A 22,864-nucleotide genomic window follows, 5' to 3' on the forward strand; every position below is an offset into this window, starting at 1 on the left:
CAAGAATTTATTTATTTTTATCGCAAACGAGATATCTCTATTTATGCGTTACACACATGTCGGGAATAGTACTCTCTGTAACGCTATAATAAAACACGGGAAGCACACGCATAAAACAAACAATGGAAAAACCAAAAGAAATGTAATAAGTGCAAGCGGAAAATATTTGTTATGGAAATATATCTAAGAAATATATATTAAAACAAAACTAATTTCCATTTTAGAATTCAATATATTAAACCCCGAACCACGAGCCAGCTAAGTAAATTTTAAAGGTCTGTAATTATTATATGTAATTTAGCTCGTCGTTATAGGTGCCTAATATTTCGCCTCTACAACAGATATCCAACAGTGAAGCTCCTTAGTCATAAGTAATATTTTACTTATATGATATGTTTGTATAATTGAATGTACCTAACATTAAATGTCATGAATGACAGGAATTGGAATTCGCCATACGATCATAAAAATAAATATAATGTTTTATTTAGTTTGCGATTCCGAAACGAGCTGCAAAATATTTCTTCATCAAATTGTACGTACTTTGCATAACGATGTTGAATAATTACAGATCCACATAAATTCGCAAAGATTTTTAGCAACTGAACAAACAATGAAACTGTTGACTGTTTATTCAAGACCCATAGAATATAGCTTTTCAGATCTAGCATATTCATAGATAATATGCAACGTTGCTGATATTATGCTAAGGTACCAGCGAATTTTCTATTTTGACATGCATTCCTTGAGTCAGCCGCAGCCGCAAGAGCAGCCGCAGCTGAACAAACTAAGGAAAGGCGTTCGCTGTTAATGTGCATCGGGTGCATGCAACATTTAGCATGCTCCACCTTCTGGCCAGCCCCTGGAAAGCCGCAAGTCTCCGATCCCTGAGCTGTGTGTAATTACGTGTCGAGTCAGGTCGTTGCATAAATGCCAAATGCAAGGGACTGGCAGATGGGGTTCGGGGTCGGGGTCGTTTCGGTTTAGGTTGGGTACTTTTCCTTCTTTCTTTAATTTTTTTTTGTGCTTTCTACACGTACGGGCGGCTCTTTTAGGCGTAATTAAAATTACTCAACTGCAAACTGGAATAGGAGGAAAGGGAGAGGAGAAGCAAATGTTTATGCTGCCGACACGTTTCATGTAAACAGTGTACGGAGCTAGGAGCTGGAGCTTGTAAAGGAGCTGGTGTTGCCGCCTTCCTGGTCGGGTTCGAGGGTCGAGGCTTTTTGCATGATGAAGTGACGATTGTTGCGAACTTTGGTGTTGCTCTATTCATGTCTGTGTCATTGTTTCAATTTTTTTTTTGCAGCTGGTCCGAGCTCCCCTCTTGGCAAGTCTCTAAGTCTGGCAATCCGCGCATTTTCTTCGCTGTCAGTTCGCTGAGTGACAATTTCAATGCGCAAATGTGCGAAAATTCATCAGGCCACGATGCACATGACGACTACCCAGAGACGGAGGCAGATATCTCAAAAATAGCACAGCAGGCATGAAATCTTGGCTGTTGTTGCCGCTGCCGTGCTGCTGCTATATTTATGAGTCGTAATTAGCCGCCGGAAAAATGCAGCTGAGTTTTTCTATAGTTTTCTCAGTTTTTCGTTGCCCCTTTTTGGCAGTGAAATGTTGAAAATTATAAGGTAAGTCGGCATGTGGGCGATACAAGCCCCAATACAGTTAGAAACATCTGCTCTCTGCACTATGAACCACATCGAAATATTCATATGCATATATATATGGACTATCCAGGCATGTCTCAAATATATTTCCATAATTCCAACACATTTTGCATTTCAAAGCCCAAATATCGTGTCATTATTTGTGGCATTTGAAAAATGTTGCTCATTTGTAAGACGAAGCGAGAAACGAAGAGGCGGAACGAGAGGGGACGTGCTTATGTGACCCCTCAAGACAGCATATAATTAGAATATAATAAATATTCAGTAATTAATAACTATTATTCATAAATGTAGTTACCCTAGTCCTCTTTTTTGGATCATAAAAAATGGTATATATAAAGTTTTTAATTACATTGTTAACATTAAGCTGTGTTCTGGGGGAAGTCTATATAAATATAAATATAAATTTATAAATGTCATCACCAGACATGCGCACATAACAAATTATATAAATCCCAGTGATTAACGATTAGCGATAAATGAATAAAATGCACATTAATAACACAAAAACAAAAGTCTCTTTAGTCTTGAGTATCCGACTAGTAAATGCCCTGTGCTCAAGTTCGAGTTTTCGTATCCATGATACATTCAAATTTACTTTAAAAACTAGGACGAAGAGTCGATAGTTATTGATATCAGGGAACAATAATAATACGAAGGTATTGATATTTTCCAATTACATTAATCTGTTTATGTTAAGCGATATCTTAAGTTTCTCCTCTTTCAGTCTCCGATAACGGCTCATTCACACAGACGGCTCGGATGTCATTGCTGATCAAGACTATATAAGTATTACGGATTTGGAGACGTCATTTACATACATTTGCTCAACAGCTATATACCCTATTAAACCCATTTTCAATGGATATAGGGTATAATAATTGTCAATTGACAATGTAAGCAAATATTGCGGCTCAATTTCTTTGAAATAATCGAATCGAATGCCATTTGCAGCTATTTTTGGTTATTTGTTTATTTTTTTGCCTGTTTGCTGCCGCTGTCCCTCTGGCCCTGACCTGCTGCCAACTCCAGCTACGCGCTCGGCATTCATTCAAGCGAAATTAATTAAACAATAAAATTTGATTAATGGCATTTTAAGGGAAAGAAAGAGAAACTGCGGGTGGACGGGACCTGTGAACATGGTCAATTGTCTGGTCGTCGATTTTGTTAACCTGTTCTCTATTTACATTCGCGACTTTGTTTTGTTTATCCCAAATACAAACACACACGCAGAATTAATTGACCGACGGCTCGTATAAGCCATGTAATGTGTAAGGTTCCCAATGTCTGGTCGAGAATGAGATTTGTTCTTGTAATTGGATACGCTGTGGAATAGCAATTTTTTGACAAGCTGCAATTGGGTCACAACTGATTGGATTCGAGCACAATTAGATGTTCGTGAGATCTTTCAAATTTGTAGTATATCAGATGCAGCATGTAATACATCTAAAAATAGATTCACATTTCCGGCATCATTTTTGTATATTTTAAGACATTAAATCTACAGATATTCAGTTTGAATTATCTTCTAATATCACTGCTCGTCCATCACATGATATTGTATGAAAATGTTCAGCTTTATCAATTTAAACAGAATCTTCCTGCACAGCAGATCCTAAAATGTCCACGAGCCATAAACAGAAACTAACTTTGGATAAATATAATGAAGACTCAAATAATCATTTTTGCAGCACATAAAGCCTGTAGTCCAAGCAAATTTTCACGCCATCAAACAAATCAAATTGAACGACAGCTAGAGATGGGTGGAGGGTGGAGGAAGGCCAGGCAAGAGGTGAGAAATCAAAAGAGCCGCTTAGCCAGATCGAAAGTCATTGAAACATGTTGGGTCTGGTTTGTGGCTTGGATTTAAATTCGATTTTGGACGCGAGATAAAACGCGCGACAGAGATTTACAGCGGTGGCTGGTGCAAAAAAAAAAAAATAATAAAAAAAATACTGTCGCTATTCAAAGCACGTTCCCGTGTTATGGAGTTAAATTTTTTTTATACATATACCCTGTATACACTGGGTAAGAAGGGTATGTTGAGTTGGGTTTAGTGAGTAACATGCAGAAGGAGGCATTTCCGGCCATATAATGTTGAATAAGGCGATGGTTGATTTAGCTTTCTCTGTCTATGTGACTGCAGCGATCGCATTCCAAGAGGTAGAGCTTGGACTTTTAGGGCAACTATAGGGCATATATATAATTGAATTTCAACTGAAACAAGATCCAACAACAAATGAAAAGAATACGGAATATTTAAAATATGTTACTACAGGATATCTTCTAGTCATGCACGCGACTAGAGCGCAGAAACTTGCGTTGTTTTTGCAATGGCGATAAGGAGGAGAGCTTGCGCTGACGGTGACGGTGAGGACGTGTTGCTGTCAACTCTCTTCTGGTCACTCAGCATGCAACACGAGCAGCATTTTTTATTTAATTTTGTGGCCCAATTAAGTTGAGACGCCGACGACAATTGAAAAATGTGCTTGGGCCCCATAAAAAGCATTTAGGCCATTTAGAGAGGTCTCCGCCTGCCAGTTTACCAGTTGGTAAGCTGCTTCCCAGCTCTCACCCAGCCGCAGAGACGTAAGCGAAACCCTTTGTAACCGCACTGCAAAAAAAAAAAAATAACCGCAAAAGCCATAAAAGCAGAGATTTCCTCAATTTGCTGTCGAGCTCTGCAAGCTACCAAAATTGCTGGAAACCGCAAAGCAATTTTGTAAAAAAAAAATATGAATGAAAAAGCCAGAAAACTCATCAGCACACACACTCGCCCACAGGGGACGAGGAAAATGGTCTGTTACTGCAAAATGAATTAATTTGATAAATTTACGAGCATTTTGAGGCGCTTCTCTTCTCACAGGTTCTGAAATTAATCGTCTGTAAAATTAAGTTGAGCTTGTTGCAAAAAGGAAAAGTAAAAGAAAACCAGCAGCAAAAAAATTATAATCACAGAAAAATCGTTGCGAAATGAGAAGTAAATGCTGAAAATTTGCAATCAATATCCGATTAAAAAAAAAAAATTAAAATAAAACATGAGAAGCACATTATATTCTGTGGCCTAACAAAGGCAACGTCTGCTTGCGGTTTGCTGCTCTCCGTTCCCTCCACCATCTTAACCCATACTGCAAATGACATTATATTTGAAATTATATTGTATCTTTTGCAATCTATAGCCGTGTATCTGGGTGGCAACGCTCGAATGAGTTTGGCTAGTTGGGTTGTTAACTGTGCTTTAATGGCTCTATAAATGGAAACAGCATGGTGGATAGAAGGGGAAATGGGGGACTGTGCAGGTCTGTGTGTTCGTGAATTATTTATAGAACTTTTGTGTGCTTAAATTTGCTTCTTTAACAAACATTTATTGTTTTACTTTTATAGTTATTCAATATATTATATATATTTTTTTTTTTCATCAGTTTCAAGCTGAATAATAACGGACTTAAAAGAAGTCTTATTTCATTTGAAATAGATAGTAAAAATATTTTTATTGATTTTTTGATCGGTTGAAGATATCCCCTTTCAAATAAAGGATTTAAGAATATTGTAATAATTAAATTTTTTAAAGCTTTTTTTTTTTAAACTTTTTTTCAGTTAGTTCAAGTCGATAACTCATCATTCCGATAGCTAAGATATCGTTTTTTAAATAACACACTGGGTTATATATATAAAAGAAATCTTTTAAAAATATTATAACAAATGCACGAATATTATATGCCAACTATTAATTTACACAAGCATGGAAGCACATGGCCAGAAAAAATGTTTAAAGCGCAGTTTTATAAAGCTATCAATTTACAAAATATAGCGAAAATAATGACGTAATTTTTCTGATAAAATGTGGATGTATAGGGACATCTGTTTGCATTTAAAGGGACATATCTATATTGTTGACAAGTGAGACAAACCGAACAAAGTATCTAAGAGCCCAGAAGATTGCCCAGCCCCAATTGCGCTTTCATGTTTGAAATACGGGAATTGGTTACGCATCATCACAGTTTCTAAACTCAACTAAAAGCAGCTGAGAATTTTGAAATTCCGGGCGTTCTACATTGGGTAATGACTCATTCAACCCCAATTGGATTGGGGATCATCCACACATTTGCACAGCCCATAAACCACAATAGATTAATGAAGCTGACAGTTTTCAAGAGCTGCTTCCCCTCACTGGCACGTCTCCTACCAATTTCGTCTGTCAACCCACCCCAAACCAACTCGAGGGCCCTGTGCGACATAAATCGTTTAAGATTTCTGTGGTGCCGCCCACTTGTTGAATGCAAGAGAAATTACGTTATTAAGCCCGGCAACAATTTATTTAGTTTAGTGCACTTGTCATTAAATATAATTTATAAGACGAAGCCATAAGAGGAGGCTCCGATACCACATAATCCATATAATCATATTTATGCTTCGGGGAAACAACGCGTGGGCGACGACAATGGTCTCAGTTTTTCAAACACAACAACTAAACTGTCGGCGAGTGTCGTCTACGCGACTTGGGAGCTGTTGCAGCTCTATAAAGATTACAACATGATGGTTTTTTAAGTGCTATCAACACAAATTGTGTAGAATCTAACGTGAACTGTGAGCATCTGACTTTTGACACGCGATGTGGCAAACAGCATATTTCGAATTTCGAATATTTACGATGCCATTCAGGGGCTATTAAATGACATATACAGTCCATTAGGAGCCGCCTGTTTGCTGTTAATTTGCCTAAATAAACCTCATTAAATATGCTGACCAGCCAAATGGCCAACGGCTGTTGTCCCATAGCCAGATGCAAACATCATCAAACAAAACGAACTGAAAAATATGATTAATAATCATCATCGCTGAAAGCCAATCCCACACAAATTATGTTGTCACATGCAAAAGTTGCTCATACGACGCGTTGGCTACATTTTTTTTACCCACTTTTTTTCTCTGTCCGAGCTTCTCATTCACGCGTCTCTAACAGGATTATGTCGCACGCAACATTAGCGACGAGTCCAAATCCTTTCTACCTGCCTTTTTCTCAAGCGTTGCCTAATTTGTCTCTCCCTTCCACACCAGAGCTCTCTCCCCTACCCTCAATGGAGATTCTCTACCTGTTTTTGTGAGCAGCGTTTTTCACAGCGTGTGTTAATTTTGTTGGAATTTTCGCTTGATTATGTCCACATGGATTTGAAATACGCAGTATTTCTAGCAGTGTGTTGTGTCTCTGCTCTTTTGTTGTGCTTTGGCTACGATCGATTATTGATTTAATTAATTATCAACGCATCGTATGCGACTGTCTGTGCGTGTGTGTGTTTGTGTGTGTGTGTGTTGGCCTTTTCACGGTCTCTGGTACTGAAAATATTAATAAAGTTTCTGCTTCGATATAGCGTGTCGCTTCCAATGGCTTCATTGCACTGCTACGACCCCCAACAGTGCCGGAGGGCAGAGGGCAGAGCGCAGCATCCAAAACAATTAAAGTGCTGCAAACATCTGCTCTAATAAATTTTATATATTTTGGAAAATCTATAATTTAAAGCATTAGTAATTCTCATATGATTTGGGTACAAAAGGGTGCCTAAAAACTTGTAAATGCGACCACCTGAGATTCTTAACAGAAATTTAATGTGTAACTCTGTGTTCTGACTCTAGTATCAAAGGACTACTCAAAGGAGTTAAAACATATGAAGGAATCTAGCTGGCAGTTGAAGGAAACGTTTAAAATTGAACTCACATTGAAGTATGTTTGCCAGTTGGTTAGAATTAGATACTCAACAAAAATTAAATACTTATTCATGTTGTAAATATGTCACATTTTTCACACATAAGCCCTGATCGTTAACACGATGCGAGCCTGCAAATTAAGAGACCATTTTTTACAATTGCCGGCACACGCCCCTTTGTAGAGCCTGAAACCCAACAGCCTTTGGAGCATGTGCCCAAGATACAATTTATTTAAATTAAAATGCAGATCGCGAGCAATCAGAGATACAAGTCGCCGCTTAAAATTGCAATGTTTGCATTTTTGTTTGCTGTGCGTGCCACATCGCCCACTTGCCACTTGCGACTTGCAACTTTGCCACTCTGCCACACTTTGCTGTTGTCCCCGCCGTTCGTGCGTTTCATGCATAAAGCATTGCCACTGTGCAAACGCAAATTTATTGCTGATAAATTGTAGTCTTGTTTAGCGGCCTTTGAAAGCGAGAGCTAGCGGCCGGAGCTGGGTTGGCCGTTCTTATGGCGCATTATTACAGAATTGCCCAGTGTTTAGCCGCAATTTGCAGTTGCTTTAATTAGCAGATAGATCCACAGAGGCACTCGGGCCAGCTGCATCGTGTTGCCAATAGCAATCAAAGGCAATTGAATTCAATTGAATCGTGCGCACTAAAGCCAAAAGCTGTGTAAGAAGACTTTACTAGGCTAACATTACCAGAAATTTGTAGTTTTATATTTACTTTCCTAGACACGGAATCGGGAGGATATTTTGAAAAATGAATAGATGCTGAGTTACGAGAGATTTAAATGTATGAGAAATATTGATATTATAAAAAACAGCAACTCCATTATCGAGTTCCCAAAGAGTTTTTATGATCTGTGACGTCAATGGAAGACATCTGTGCGGTGGCCAACAAATTGTGTCAAATTAATTTACATAAAATGGACAAGACAAAGAAATAACAAATGAGAAAAAGGGAAATATAAAAAACAAATATTAAAAGTTCATTAGACGGCGTGTAAACAATTAATAAGCTCTCAAAACTTGATATAAAACGCAACAAATAACGTATGAAAAAAAAAATTAATCAATGAACGCGTTTCGGACATTAGGCCAAAACTGGGCGTAGTGCCACGCCCCCAAAGTAGGAGGCAAAACATTAATTTATCATTTTACGGAAGGCAAATCAAATGCGCAAAATCGAAACGCAGAGCCAAAACAGACGGCCCCACACTTGATGGGAACATTACACTGGGCATTCCTCCACTTTGGCCCCCTCTTGCCCTTCTGGCCAAGCCAAATAAACAAGAAGAACAAAGACCGCAGCTTGAAGAGCCCGACCCATCCACTAATTGAGTGCGCAAATAAATACTGGATGGAGGAAAGCAAAAGAAAAAAAAAGCATTCTTTGGGAGTGGGCACTTGTGGCTCTAGCACTTTGATTAATTTCTGGATGACATCCTCCAGCTACGTACTCGTATGTGCTCAACCAATTAACGGCATATTGAGTCTGGAGACGATCTTGACTTAAGAGTTCCAGTGATAGAAGGAGCGAGAGAGAGAGAGAGAGCAAAGCTCATTTGTTTGGAGTGCTCGCAAGAGTTTGACCACAGGAAGCTGCCATTAAAATATTTGCAACAAAGTGGGGAGATGAGTGCAGGGGTGCAGGGGGTGCATTGGGAAGACAGACGTACATACATAACTCGGAAACTCGTTCTAGACCAAAAATAGCTGCACCAGCCGCCAGCCGCCGCATTCCTTGGCCCAGCGTGCAACGTGAATTTATGAATCGTTCGGGCTGAATGAATCTCTTGGCTGGGTGTCTGCCTCGGCCTTTGCCTCTGCAGCTTGGACTTGGGACTCGGCCTCTCTCTCTGTCTCTGACTCTGGCCAGGGGACGATCTTGGTTGGCTTTTCGGGGCGTTTACAACGCTTTGGTATCTTGTATTTATTTAATTGACGTTTGAACGTGTTGGTATTATAAAATAGCCAGAACCAGAGCCAAGATCAGAGCCAGGTCCAATGCATTTACCTTGCTCCAGGCAATTATGACTGCAACTGGGCGTTGCTGGACATGCACGTGGGGGCAATAGATCGACATTGCCCATTGACGTGCTTTCTGTTTGGATTGCTGTACGTGCTGGCAGGCTAATTAGCCCTGGTATTGGGCGTTGTCAAAGGATTGCCTGGGTGTTAGTTAATTAAGCCTGCAGCCCGCGTTTAATAAGCAAAAATATGTGGAAGATGTGTTAAAGAAAAACCCAACGCATGCTCTATGTGGAGGTTCTTTAGAAGCCGAAGGCTGCAGCAGAAACTAACAGGTTCCAAGCGGAAAAATTCGAAGAAAATGACAACGTTTTTGCTATGCTAAGTATTTTTTGTGAAGAAAACCATGTACCCTGAAATTTATTCCTTTTACTTCTCAAACTTAAAGCAAGTAGGAGCACTCTAGTCGAGACTGGCCAACTGGCAGATACCCTGCATTCAGCTTACTCTCACAAATGCATCGTTATTATAGTATGTGTATGACATTGTAATGTAAGTATATTTCAGTTTTGGGCGAGAGTACAAACAAAATTAAATGAAATTAAAATAAATTTGCCAGCTCATCACGCTGAACATCGATCAATGAAAATAATATTTCTCTCACCATAAAAATGTCGCAGTACCAAAAAAAAAAAAAGCAGCCAATAAATAAACGAGTTTATGCCTCAATTGAAAAGCTATTAAGACGGGTCTAATTTGCAGGTTACCAGCGAGTACAACGACGCTACGAAGGTAAATCGAAAAAAAAAAACTGGATACAAATACCGGACGTGATTGGATGATAGACAAATATTTTATAGCACAATCAATGGGCTATTCAGAGTGGAATTCACACAACAGCTTCCAGCAGAGATCCAGCAGATGCACGGCAACAAAAAAATTAAGATGTAGCACAAAAGCCGAACCGGCTCGCTCAGACTTCGGAGCAGAGGCGAGGAGACCCTAGCCATAACAGAGTTTACTCTGATTCAGACTGGGGACAGGTTCGCTGATAAGATCAGATCGCCGCCGCACTAATAACAGCCAATGATGTGAGCCAAAGACGACGACGACGACGGCGATGCTTTGGGATATGACTTGGCAAATTTGAGTGTTATTAACAGAACATTCCCCGAGTGAGATCTTTAAGATCCGATTAAAACCATTAACACTTTTTGTAGCCGCTTGCTGGCAATAATTTTATACTCGACAATTATAAAATCAAATAAAAAGAAATTCTTTTTGTTATTCTAGTTGTTCTTGTTGTTATTGCAGTTGAAGCAGCTAACAAAATGTAAACATATTTATTTTTTTTGTTTTCTTTCCTCGAAACTGACTCACCAACAAAAATATATACCTACGTATAAAGTAACACAAACAAAGTTGAGCAAATTTATTGCCCATAGACAGGTAATTAATTCATTGCTGTTAGAATCGTTTAGACCCTTGCCCAATATAATAAACAAGGAAATATATTTCTCACTTTTGGCCACAGCTGTTGCCACAGAGAAAAGCATTCAGCCGAAATCGAAAATACGGATATGTGGTCGGGAAAGTACCCCAAAAACGTGACGTATTTGTATTGGAAAAGGCATTTCAATGAACATTTACACATTCGATTATTATACAACATATGTCAGCGCTTTATCTATCGAAGCTGTCATCACGCCTTGCTGATCTTTGCTCTTGGAAATGCCATTCGCGCATTCAACACATTTCTGTTCTATTATGTAAAATAATCATACTTTATATGCACATTCAGTGCTCTCTGGATAAGTTGTACAGAAGGCTAAGCTATTCAGGTAAATGAAGAAGGACATGGGTTCAAATCCCACGCTCCATAGATATCTTTTATACGCCTTAGCCGAAGGTTACACAAGCCAAAGCTATTTAAAGTTTATAAAATAACAAGAAGTAATATTTAATATCAATAACTAATAAGTAATGCTAATGATCTAGATACACATCGATTATATTTACAATATTGCTACTTCACATTCAACCAGCTGATCTTTACCAATTAGCGTTTGCTAGTTACTAAAGTGTGATTATAACACATAAGCGATAATTTATAACATTGTTGTGTTTTGCGAAAAGAAAATATTTATATCAAATGGGCAAAAAGAATGTGTATAGAACCATTTTCAAACAATTTTCCATACTTATGGATAGAAATATTTAAGACGAAGAGTTTACTTCCGTAAGAACTTCCCATCTTATGCCTTTTGAGCTGTAAGTTAATTAGCAATTAGTCAGTCAGCCAGTCAGGACGAGTTTATTTTCTATAGATATATCAAAAAATTATATATTCTTGTTCCTCTACAGTTAAGGCTGCGTTCAGGTCGGTGCGCGTTACGGTTTAGGTCGTCCCACTTAGGCATCTGTAGACCGTTCCTTATCCTGTCCAATCTAACACACATTAATCAAAATTCCGAGATATCGCACTCATTACCATTAAAAGCATTTTTCCACACTTAGACCAAATATTTTGTTTCCGCTGCGCCCAAAAAAATTAAAAAACAAAAAAAGGAAAATACGCACTGGGAAACAAATCCCGAGCCATTAAGAGGCGAACACTCAATGGAAGTTCGGACTATTAGTCCTAATCATGCAATATGCTGATGAAAACGTGGCAGCCCCAGGGCAGCTGGGCAAAGGTGTGTGCTAATCAGAACTCAGCGCTACGAAATCTGTAACAAAAAAAAAAAAAAATATGTACGAATAGAAAAAGGTAGTCGGGTTACCAGGAAGGGGCGTTACTAAATCTATACAAAGGCCAAAAAGGATAATGCGTAACACATCACGAGAGTATTGAGTGCACAAAACAAGCAAACAATTGTGTGAAGCGTGTGGCTGCTGCTGCTGTTATTAAGGTCTTTGGATCTATTCAATGGCGCAACTAATGTGCCCCGAAAAATGCAGCGCAACGAATCGGCTCAAGAGCTGCGCCCCATACGACATTTTTTCCGAGCTGATTGACAGGCAGTCGGACAGAAAGACAACTGAAAATGTGTCAATTTGCAGTAATCTAATCTGTGTGCGGTCTCTCCGGTACGCCTGACCATAAAAATCTTGAATGGAATCGAAGCTAAACAGGAACATATATGTAGGTATTGAAGTACCGAACACCAAATACACTAGCAGGGAAATTATGAATTCAACGCAATGAAATTTAATTTATGATATAATTATAAAATACGATCGCTCTGATGAGCCATTTGCCGACTCATATATTTCTGACTTGGTCAGTTGTCGGCAGGAATGTTACTTAATTGGTTACAAAACTAGAATGCCCAGTGCAGGGCATCATAGCGCCAAACAAGAACAACAAAAAAATCGATACGTGAAATTCCAGTGAATTACGAGCACAATTTTTTGATAATATGGCATTCCGAATTTAATCAATTATATATATTATATATTGTTATCAGCGCTAGTTGTGACGTTTTGTTTGCACAAATCGATCACAGAAAATAAAAAAAATATGGTGTGCCCCAAAAAATGGGAAAGTGGCACAGTGATTGAGGTTGGGGGTTATGCCAGAAATATCCCCAATTAGCTGCACATACATAAATCAACAAATATGTAGTTGTCAATTCTACGGAAGTTTAAACAAGTTGCTTTGATTTGGGTGAAAGATCAGTTGTCATTGATAGGCCAGTTGGTTTTCTTTTTTATTTTTGAAAGGAAATTCGAGCCGATAAGCGAATTGTCAACAGCTAGAAGAGAAGTTGAAGGCATTTAAAATGATTAGAAAGCAAATTAAAGGCATTTCAGATAGTCGGCTTAGCAGGCGCCAATCGAACTGAAAGATTCAAAGATACTAAAGTATCCATATATATATATATATATATAAATATATAGAAAGCCGGCGCTATACTTGATTTTATGATTTATGATGTTATACAAGAATTCTTTGAAACTCTGGCAGATTACCTTTTAGCTTTATTTAAGCGCTAACACCTCGAAGTTATCAAGTCGCATATCTTGCTGGGAATATTCTCTGAGTTGGAGTTAACACTTGTGTCGGCGCAAAATTCTTGAGATTCTCCTTTTTTTATCTATGCAGAGAGGCAAGTGCTTAAAAAGACATAAATTAAACACTCGGCTACCTGTCATCAACATCAACATCATCATCATCATTCTCAGCATCATCCTCTGCTCATAATCATCATTATGATCATCCTCGTCGTTGTCGGCATCAAAGCTTTGATTTCAACAGGGCTCCTCTCGTGTTGTTCTCTCGAGTGTGTTGTGTTGTGGTTATTGTTGTTGTTGTTGTCATGTATCCTACAGCTAACAATTAAGTCTAAAGTGTAGCTACACACACGTTGCAAGCAGACGACAAGAAAACTTTGTAACAAATTTCACAATAATTACGCATAGAAAAAACACAGCACAAAAAAATAAACAGCAGGCAAAACATGAATAATGCGAACATACACACAGATATATATATATATTTATTGCATACTATATGCCCCTCAACTCTGTTGTGCAGTGTTTAGTGCTGTGTGTGGTGCCATTGTCAAAGCTAAAGGCTGCTCTTGCCGGCAAAGTGTGTGTTGTATAAAATAAAATGCGTTTTTAATTTGCAGATGCGCGTAAGGCAACAAAAAAAAAGCTCGCCATGTTTCTCGTTTTTATTGTCGCCGCGCTGGTATGGAAATTATTTGCGAGTGGCAAAAGGTTTGCCAGCTTGCGGGAGGGGAGGGGAGCCACTACACCGTGACCACCTGTCTCGGTGACTACAACGTACACATAGATAGACAGCCGCAGATACGAGAAATACAATATAGCTTTAGCTGAGGTCGAATTATAGATGCGCTTTTTGAGAAGCGCATAGAAAGGCAGTTTTCAAAAACTAAATTTAGCAAATATGATTTGAAGGGAACTTTTATAAAACGGGATATTATTGCAAATGCTGACTATTGTATTTCAATCAATCTTATAGTAAGTAAAGTAAGTAATTATTAGGGCGCTGAGTTCGAATTATAGATGCGCTTTATGAGAAGCGCATAGAAAGGGGGAAGCACAAATTAAATTTAGTAAATTTGTCTTGAAGGGAACTTTTATAAAACGAGTTTTTATTGATATCCAATTTTAAAGGTAGCTAATCATTAAGTCGCAGGTAGGATAAATAAGACAAATGTGTCTTATTATTGCAAATGCTGAATATTAATTTTGCTGCTGATTTTAAACTCTTTAACCAACTTCTTTTATAGTTTTAAGGATGTATTGCTCTCAACAATGACTCAGCTTAAGGCAGCTTACTTATCTTATGTGGGTATTTACAAGACATGTAACTGGCTATCAGTGCAATCCTACACCATCCTGCTGCAACTGCCCACCAAGTAGCGCATATGTCGAGTCGTGCGTAAGCGCTGCACAAAACCTTTCCATCTCTACAGCCAAGCGGCAGATAACGTGGCCAGGCAGTTAGAGAGCCGCGTCTAGGACGGGTGCTCATGGCATGCCTCAAATGCCAGCACAAATGTGAACAAAAAGCGCCCAACTGCATAGGCAGCCTGACAACAACGGCGACAACACAGTACTCCCAGGTTCCAGGTCCCAGTCCCGGGTTCAGGCCACGTCTCAGTGTCAGTCGAATAAGCCGTGGGTAATGAAATATTGCCATGCGCCTGCGCCTGCTGACTGACTGGCTGCAAGCATTGCCTCCTACCTCCTGTCTACCACTTCCTGACCCCCCTTTGGGCAAATGTTTGCCGGCAACAGCTGCTGTCGGGGCTGCTGCTGCTGCTTCGGCTGCCGCTGCCTCTGTTGGTGTAGGTTGACAAACAAACATGCCAGCGCATTAAACAAGAACAAGAACCATGCAGCATGGCAAAGTCAAGCGAGGACCCGGCACAGCACTTGAATGCTGCCTGCTTGGGTTGCACTTGAGAGCCGCTCAGTTCCGCTGCCGGCTGGCTCACCTGCCACCTCGTCTAAACAGCAGTAAGTGCAGCCCGCCCAACCCCGCCCCCCCGTTGCCCCTTTGAGAGTTGTATGTAGGCATTGCTAAAGCCATACGAAATTCGCATTCACGTTTTGGCTTTTTACCTTTGCGCCTATTTATCATCAAATGCAGTCAGGCTGGCAATGTCGAGGCAGCTGCTTGAAAAGGAAGCTAAAGAAAAGCTAAAGGAATGCACGCCAGGCAAAGCCGAAGCCCAATCACCCTCACAGCTGCGTGTGCTCGAGACTAACTTTTATAGGTATTTGCAGTATACCATATAAAATATCGAACTCACTTCTTTATTCTAGATGCCAAGGCTTTTGGCTAAGGCAATACTTCAACCATACACCTGTCTGGAATTCACACGTCTCACTTTACTATCCAATAATAATAAAAACTAAATATAAATAATGATACCTTATGCGAAACATTATAGATTCGAGATATATGGAAGTGTATTAAAAACTGCAGTTACCATGCAAATCCACTCGAGTAACAACAAACGACTCCATCGTCGACATGTGATACCATTTAGCCTGAACTGGGACCGGGACTGCGACTGCGACTGCGACTGGGACTGGGGCTGGTACTGTGACTGGCACTAGAACGGGGTCTGATGCTGCTTTGAACCAAAAGCTGGTGCAATCAGGCAAAATTGTTGCCAACTGTGGCACCGACTGTGCTCTGCATTCCAGAGGAACGACTCGGCAACGAGTCGACTCCTACCCCAGAATAGCGTGAGAAAGCAAAATATTGATTCAGAGGCACAGGCGATATGCAAAGCACGATAAAATTCCAGACTACCACAGGCCCCGAAAAACCGGCTTCCGAACCAACTCTCAAAGGTGCTAAATGAAGTTCTTAATTAAGTGCGACTGTCAGTTGCTGGAGCAGAGGAACTTTAAAGTAAAGGATTGGAATTAAAATCGGATGGGATGAGATGGGATGGAATGGGATGTCTTTTGATTGGTTGGCGAACGAGTTTTATTGGCACATCGTTAGCCCGGGCTGCTGTTTGATTGCATTTATTGCATAATTTGTTAATGAATCGAAAGTCATGCCACGCTCCGGGGCAAAACTGACAAATTAGCATCATAATTGCTTGGATTCAAAGCGAAATGTCTAAAATGTATTATGTTGTACGTGACAAAGGTGCGTCTGGTATTTGCTGCGAAGACAACGTAAGCTTTATAAGTATTATATGAAATCCTATGAGCAAATCGAATTTGAACAGAATCGATTGGAACAAGAAATCACAGTTTACTTATTAATATTTATCCGAGCTTGAGCCGAACTAAGAACAATTGGATCTAAACCAAATATATAGTCTGCTCCATGTTAAAACCAAGCTACGAACCTAAGCCTGAGTTAGGACAGGTGGTAAGCCAGCTTCAAGAACCGATCCGGCCATTTTAATTGAAGATCTCTCCAGGCGTCAATTGATCGGGAACTTAATTAAAGCGGCAAGATAAGATCACAAGAAGAATGCGTCTATTTATTAACACAGCTATAATCCAAAATGGAACTGTGTCATCTTAAACTTAAAGCAAGACTAAATCAAATTAAAATGCAATCTTATAAGGGGAAGTTACTTTTAGTGCTACAATATCTAAATTGAAACGTATGACTCAAGAGTTCAGCAAATTTGACTCAAGTTCTCTACACCTTCTCCCTAAACCAGATGCCAGACACATTATTTTTGCCCGCATTTATTCCAACTCACAACTCCTGCCTTCTTATGTGCCAATCAAACTTACGCTGGCTCATTTACTGAGCCTAACTTATCTTCAGTCACATAAATTACAATTTAATTAACATTTTCCACATGCCACGCGAAAAAAAAGAACAGCCCAGAAAAGAAACTATCAAGAGTGCTATAAATAATAAAAACAAAAAAATAATAAAAAAAGAAAAACTGATTATGATTAGTACTCGTAGGCAAAAGATGAAGAAGAACACGACGAAGAAGTGGCACAAGCAGCTCGATCCTCATAATTAAGCGACATTTGTTGCATGACATGCAACAAGCTGTAGATTAACATAAATTTTAAGACGTCATTAGAGGGCAGGCTGGAAAGGAAAGGGAAGGGATGCGAGAAGTTACCCCAGCGGTAAGCCAAGTTTTATGGGCCAAACAAAGTAGTTGAAGTGCTCAACAGCACACCTGTCCAAAATTGTTCGAGTATAAAAATATAAATTATGATTATTATGCACTTGACAGGCGACAACAAAAATAAAAAACAAAAACAAAAAGGCAACTCTTGTTGCCACTCGAAGATGTGTGAAGCGTTGGCGTACGTTGAAAATAATTGAAGATATTTATCTTATAAAATATTTCTATACGAGCCAAGAGTATGTCGTCTCGTCTCGTCGGGCCTTTAATTATTAGCGCTAATTCCTTGTGAGAGGCATACAAATCTTTTGAGAGTTGTTGTTTCTTGATTGAAAGATGTGCCTAATTGATAGTCGAGCGCTCGCACGAGTCCAAGACCCCAAAGAACCCCAGACATGCCAGCACAAGAGGAGAGCAGAAAAACAACAACGAGAAGACCAGACGAGAAGAGGCCAGAAGAGCAGAGGAGAGTCTTCAAGTGCGTGTCATTGTGTAATTTGGCTTGATTATTATTAATTTGCAGACGCCGCCACTGTCATGACCTGGGGAGGCAGCCAGCGCGTAATTGTTATGAGGAGTTCTCTTATGCCATAGCCCAAAATATTTATTTGATTTGTTAATGGCTCGGGCGAGGCAGAGACCGCAAGGCACCGTAGGGCACAGGAAATGGGGAAAAACATTTAAAGAACTTACGTTAAATTAGCGCAATCGCGTCTTCGACTTACCTGTAAAGAGAGCAAGAGAAAATTGTTTTAAATTAAGGTAATAAAAGCAAGGGGAGCAATGCGATCATGTTTATAAATCTCGGATTGTGCTTTATATCTAACTATTTCTTAACCGACTTTCTATTGTTGTTTTCGGTATGTTTTGGTTCAACGGGAGATCTATGATAATCAAGTGTGGTTTTCATAAGCTTTTTGGGTTTGCTTTTTAAAGCTAGGTCCGTGACTTATGACTTCTGCGGATCTTTACAGATCTTAACTCATATGAATGTAACTCACGTGTATTTTATGGAAACCTCAACAAATTTTTTCTACACACACGCCTTTGGACTTCCTCTCTATTAGCAGCTCCACCTTCCTCAATGTGTGCCCCTCCACCCGCTTAGCGGCATCTACACACAGGAGCTACTCTCTGTATGTTGTGTTTTGTGTGTCGTGTATGCGTGTGTGTATTTTAGTAAATAGTAAATGTAAATTTCACAGAGCCCGACACCGGCAAGATGATTGCATCAGGGCACAGAGAATGGCAGTCAATTGACGCTTTGTTTTATAACTTGCAAGCCATAAGATAATAAACAACATATTCCATCTCCCTCTCTGTCTCTTCCCCTCTCTCTCTGGCCTTTACCTGTCTTCTCACTCTTTAGCGTAGAAGGCTTCTCACTGCAGTTTTTGGCTGCTTAGGTAGTTTGTAAACCTTTGGACGGCTACGGCGAGCGTTGCAGGTTCACAAGGCGCCGACAACAACAACTGAAACCACCAAAGGTGATGACTGCTGTAATTGTTGTTGTTTCTTGGTAAAAGGTGTTGTACACACATACGTACACGCACCACACACACACACACCTGCGCACGGGCTTTACATTTCCTTACCACAGCCAAAGAGTAAAGTGCTGCCTCCGACTCTCAGTTGTGTCTGTGAATTTCGTTGAAGTTGGTTTTTAGACTCTTGACGTGCCACGTTGAGCAACAGGGCTAAGTAAGGGGCATGGGGCAGAGCCACAGACGATTACCGGTCCCGACTTTGAAGTTTGTTTAGGCTTAAGCTGGGTAGCACTTGGCTTACACCGATAAATGTTGTTCGCATCGGAAATGTTCCTCAAGGATATGAAGAAACAAAATGCCAATATTGAAAATGGAAAAGTTATTGTTCGACAAGTACTCAACATTATTATCTGTTGTTTAATTTGTAGCAAAATAAACGCAAATTTCTGTTTGATAAGCATATTTACGATATATATCTTTTATGGCACATATATTTGAACTAAAGTCCTGCTTAATTTCTGTATTTATTTTCGCCTCAATAAAAAGGTTTGCAATATCATCTTTTGTCTCTGAAGTTCGAGATATTTATGTAACTGTTTCTGCATTTGTTGCTTTCCAAAAATTTCATTCTCTGATTTCTCTGCGGCATCAATGAGAAAAACAATAACGAAAAAATCTCTGGTAATTTACTTTAAAAAGTGGAGCACAATCGTAAGCATTTAGCATTGTCCAATATGCCGCCTGGCAACCACGCAAAAATGCCTGGCCTCAAAAATCTTGAACATGCCACTCACTAGCGAGGGGCATTGCGGTCCGAGCGGTACTTATTATTACATTTTTCTCCATTCCCGATTCCCGGTTCCCGATTCTTAGTGGCCTGTGCTTGGTTTTAATGGCTGCGAGACACGCGTCTCGTAACGGTTTTAATGAAACGCATAAATTCGCCTCGATTTCTCATCGCCTCGATTCCACTTGGGTGAGCCATCAGCTTCAAGTGCAGCTAAAGTGCGATCCAACGATCCAAAATGATCCTCGCCGATCGATCGTGAGCGTGAGCAGTTTACTTAAATATACTTTTTGGGAAACTTTTCATTGTTTTCGAGCGCTTTCGGTATTATTTTTAATTTTTTTAACATTATTAGCTGCAATTTTAAAGCGATTTGTTTAAAATAGTTTGGTCTGCTTGTATTTAAAGCTCCGCATAGAAAATTGCCTCAGCTGAAGGCATCCTTGCACAATTTACGGCCATGAATGAAATGAGTTACTACGCTGATGCCGACAAAAGATATACATATATAAGTACATATGGATATATGTGCATATGTATGGCCATAAAGAATCCAACAGTCCCGTCTCGAGTTGAGTCCACTCAACTGTGAAACAGGTACAGCGCCGTTGAAGAGAACGAGACAGGATATGAACAGGGACAGGGACAGGCACGGACAGGCAAACAGTCGGCAAAAGTACAAAGCGTGTCGGGGTGAAAGAGATTTCTCCTGGTTCCTTTCATTCGATTTCAATGAACTCGGCGAATGTTGCAAGTGCAAAGACAAAACAAATACAAACAGCTGATAAAAATGCGATAGACGACGACGACGACGACGACGATGCGCAATCCATGAGATACACAATTGCAGACAACGAAAACTGAAACTGATACTGGGATGGGATGAGATAGACACACACACACACGCATGCACCCACACACATAGCATAGCTAACTATCATTACATTTACGTTTTGGGTTTCATATGACGTACGGAACTCGGAAAGGACATTCTGTCTGAGGCTGCTTTCAATTTTCATTTTCATTTTCCGAATATCCCTTTGCATTGTAATTGTAAACCATTTGTCAGCAACTTTGTATTTCTATGGCTAATTTCCCATACATTTGGGCATGCAGTGGGGCGGGAGAGTGGGGGGGACTCGACTACCAAATATGCCGGATATGTCTTTATTTGTCGTCCCATTGGTAATTTATGTGTGCGTTTGTCTATTGGATTTGGCATCGCATCGATTGAAAGTTTATTAAGAAGGGAGTTCAGACAGATAAATGAGTACACTGTAAAGTTGTTGGAGGCAGGCATATTCGGTAGCTGCAACTTAGGACTGTTTTATGAGCTCACTTGCGAGGAAGCCTTTTGTTCATCGGATCATCATAAGATTTAAGTTTATGGCTTGATTATGATTGGCGCTTCCCTGACGCCATTATAAAATCTGAACAGTGATATTTCTGTGCCATTTCCAGTTTTGAATGCGTGGGCAGCAAGTCCAAAAACTTGTTATGGCATCGTTTTAAGCTACCGACAACAACATCGCAGACGACGACATATCCAAATTATCATCATACACATCATCTGGTTATGGCCAAAGTGCCTGACAACGTGTGGGTTGTTGTCTGTTAAATTTATCGCTCGCGACTTCTATGCATTTAATTCGGTTAAAATACCCTTCGCAAAGTTAGCATTTACCTTAGCTAATTTGGCCCTCTTTAATTTATGTGAACTCTCTCTTCCATGCAAAGCTTTTCTTCTTAGTTCAAATCTTTGCCAAACTAAACAAATGTTTGTTTATTCATATTAAGCTAATGGTTAAATGTTCAAAAATTGTGATTACTTTAATGAGTTCATATCTATTATTATCCAACAAATTTAGTGCTTTCCTTCTTATCAAGTTAATTTAACTTCGCAGCTCACTCTTCAAATTGAGTAGCCTCATAAAATAGGTATCATAAAAGCTAGGGTATTTAATCTTCGGCTGAATAGAGATATTTGTAATTTGTTTTAAATTTACCTTGGCAGTCGGTTGTCAAAATTCTTTTTCATTTATTATACGCACATTATCATTGGATTCGTCGACTTGCGACATCTCGGCTGAACGTTCGACTGTTGGGTCTTTGGGTCGTGGGTCTTGGCTTTCCGGTAGCCTGGGCCATAAAACCTACAAATTTATGACCGCTGGGCTTTTCACATATTTTACAATAACCATTGTGAATACTCAATAAAAAAAAATATTAATTTTCATGTTGGTCTATTTTATGTGTATTTAATGTGCTGCCAGCTTGACGATTATTAACGAATTTGTCACTAAATTTAATAGCCTGCGGCTAGTTTTACATTCCACTCATCCCAAAGCTTGTAAAGAAGCAGCTGTTTTAAATTTCAATTTGATGGTATTTAGCGTAACAGTTTAGGGAGTGTTACCCATCAGGAATATCATCTATATCTCCGAAAAGGTCAAGCATTAGCATCACTCGTTTCATATCTAAAGAATGCATCTTTAACTTCCATGCGATTGTACGAAATAAAGAAGAGCTCAATTTCCAGCATTGTCCAGCAGGCGGCTTTTACACTCGAGCTGGCCCTAACGAACACACAGCTGGAACAGTAACTGGACCGTGGCAAACTAATTGAAAACCATTATTTGCAAGATTAGGCCAAAACAAATGGGCAAGGTTAAGCATGAGATTTGCATGATGCCGGAAGGCTGCCCCGGATGCCTCTTAACGAACTGTAGAAAATTGAAACCCGAGCAGGCAATTGCATTTTATTTTAACAACGTCTGAGCGGCTTAGGGCCTAAGGCTCAACTTAACTCAACTCAATCCAGGCCCAGAGCAAGCGAATCTCATCTATTCTCATATTCAATTCGAGTCTCCTCCGCTTCAGTCCACTTCACACAACACTTGACTGTGTCAAACGACCTTTGATGGGCAACTTGGGATAAGACTTTGCGCGGCCTTTAATGAACTTTTAGATACGCACGTATCCCAGCTATGCTGTACATTAATTACACTTTGCGCAGGCAGAAGAGCGGGCAAAAAAGGGAACAGGGAACAGGCAGCATCCCCTCCTCCATGATCATCACCACATTCCCTGGCGTAGACAACTGAGCGGCGAACTTATCAACAAAC

At 39.7% G+C, this 22,864-nt stretch overlaps 1 protein-coding gene and 1 long non-coding RNA gene across 2 annotated transcripts in view; both read right to left on the reverse strand.

Moving 5' to 3' along the window:
• Positions 1 to 22,864, reverse strand: part of dlp (dally-like) — a 44,252-nt gene that overhangs the window by 13,388 nt on the left and 8,000 nt on the right. The window lies entirely within an intron of this gene.
• Positions 7,586 to 8,166, reverse strand: LOC135438128 (uncharacterized). The gene is made up of 2 exons (XR_010437855.1): positions 8,108 to 8,166; positions 7,586 to 8,049 (listed from the first exon to the last, which is right to left on the reverse strand). It is a non-coding gene; the product is annotated as an uncharacterized LOC135438128 (long non-coding RNA).

This window comes from Drosophila montana, unplaced genomic scaffold, assembly GCF_035044405.1.
Source record: "Drosophila montana isolate Dmon_TW-CO22-7 unplaced genomic scaffold, ASM3504440v1 contig_3846_1, whole genome shotgun sequence".
NCBI lineage: Eukaryota > Metazoa > Arthropoda > Insecta > Diptera > Drosophilidae > Drosophila > Drosophila montana.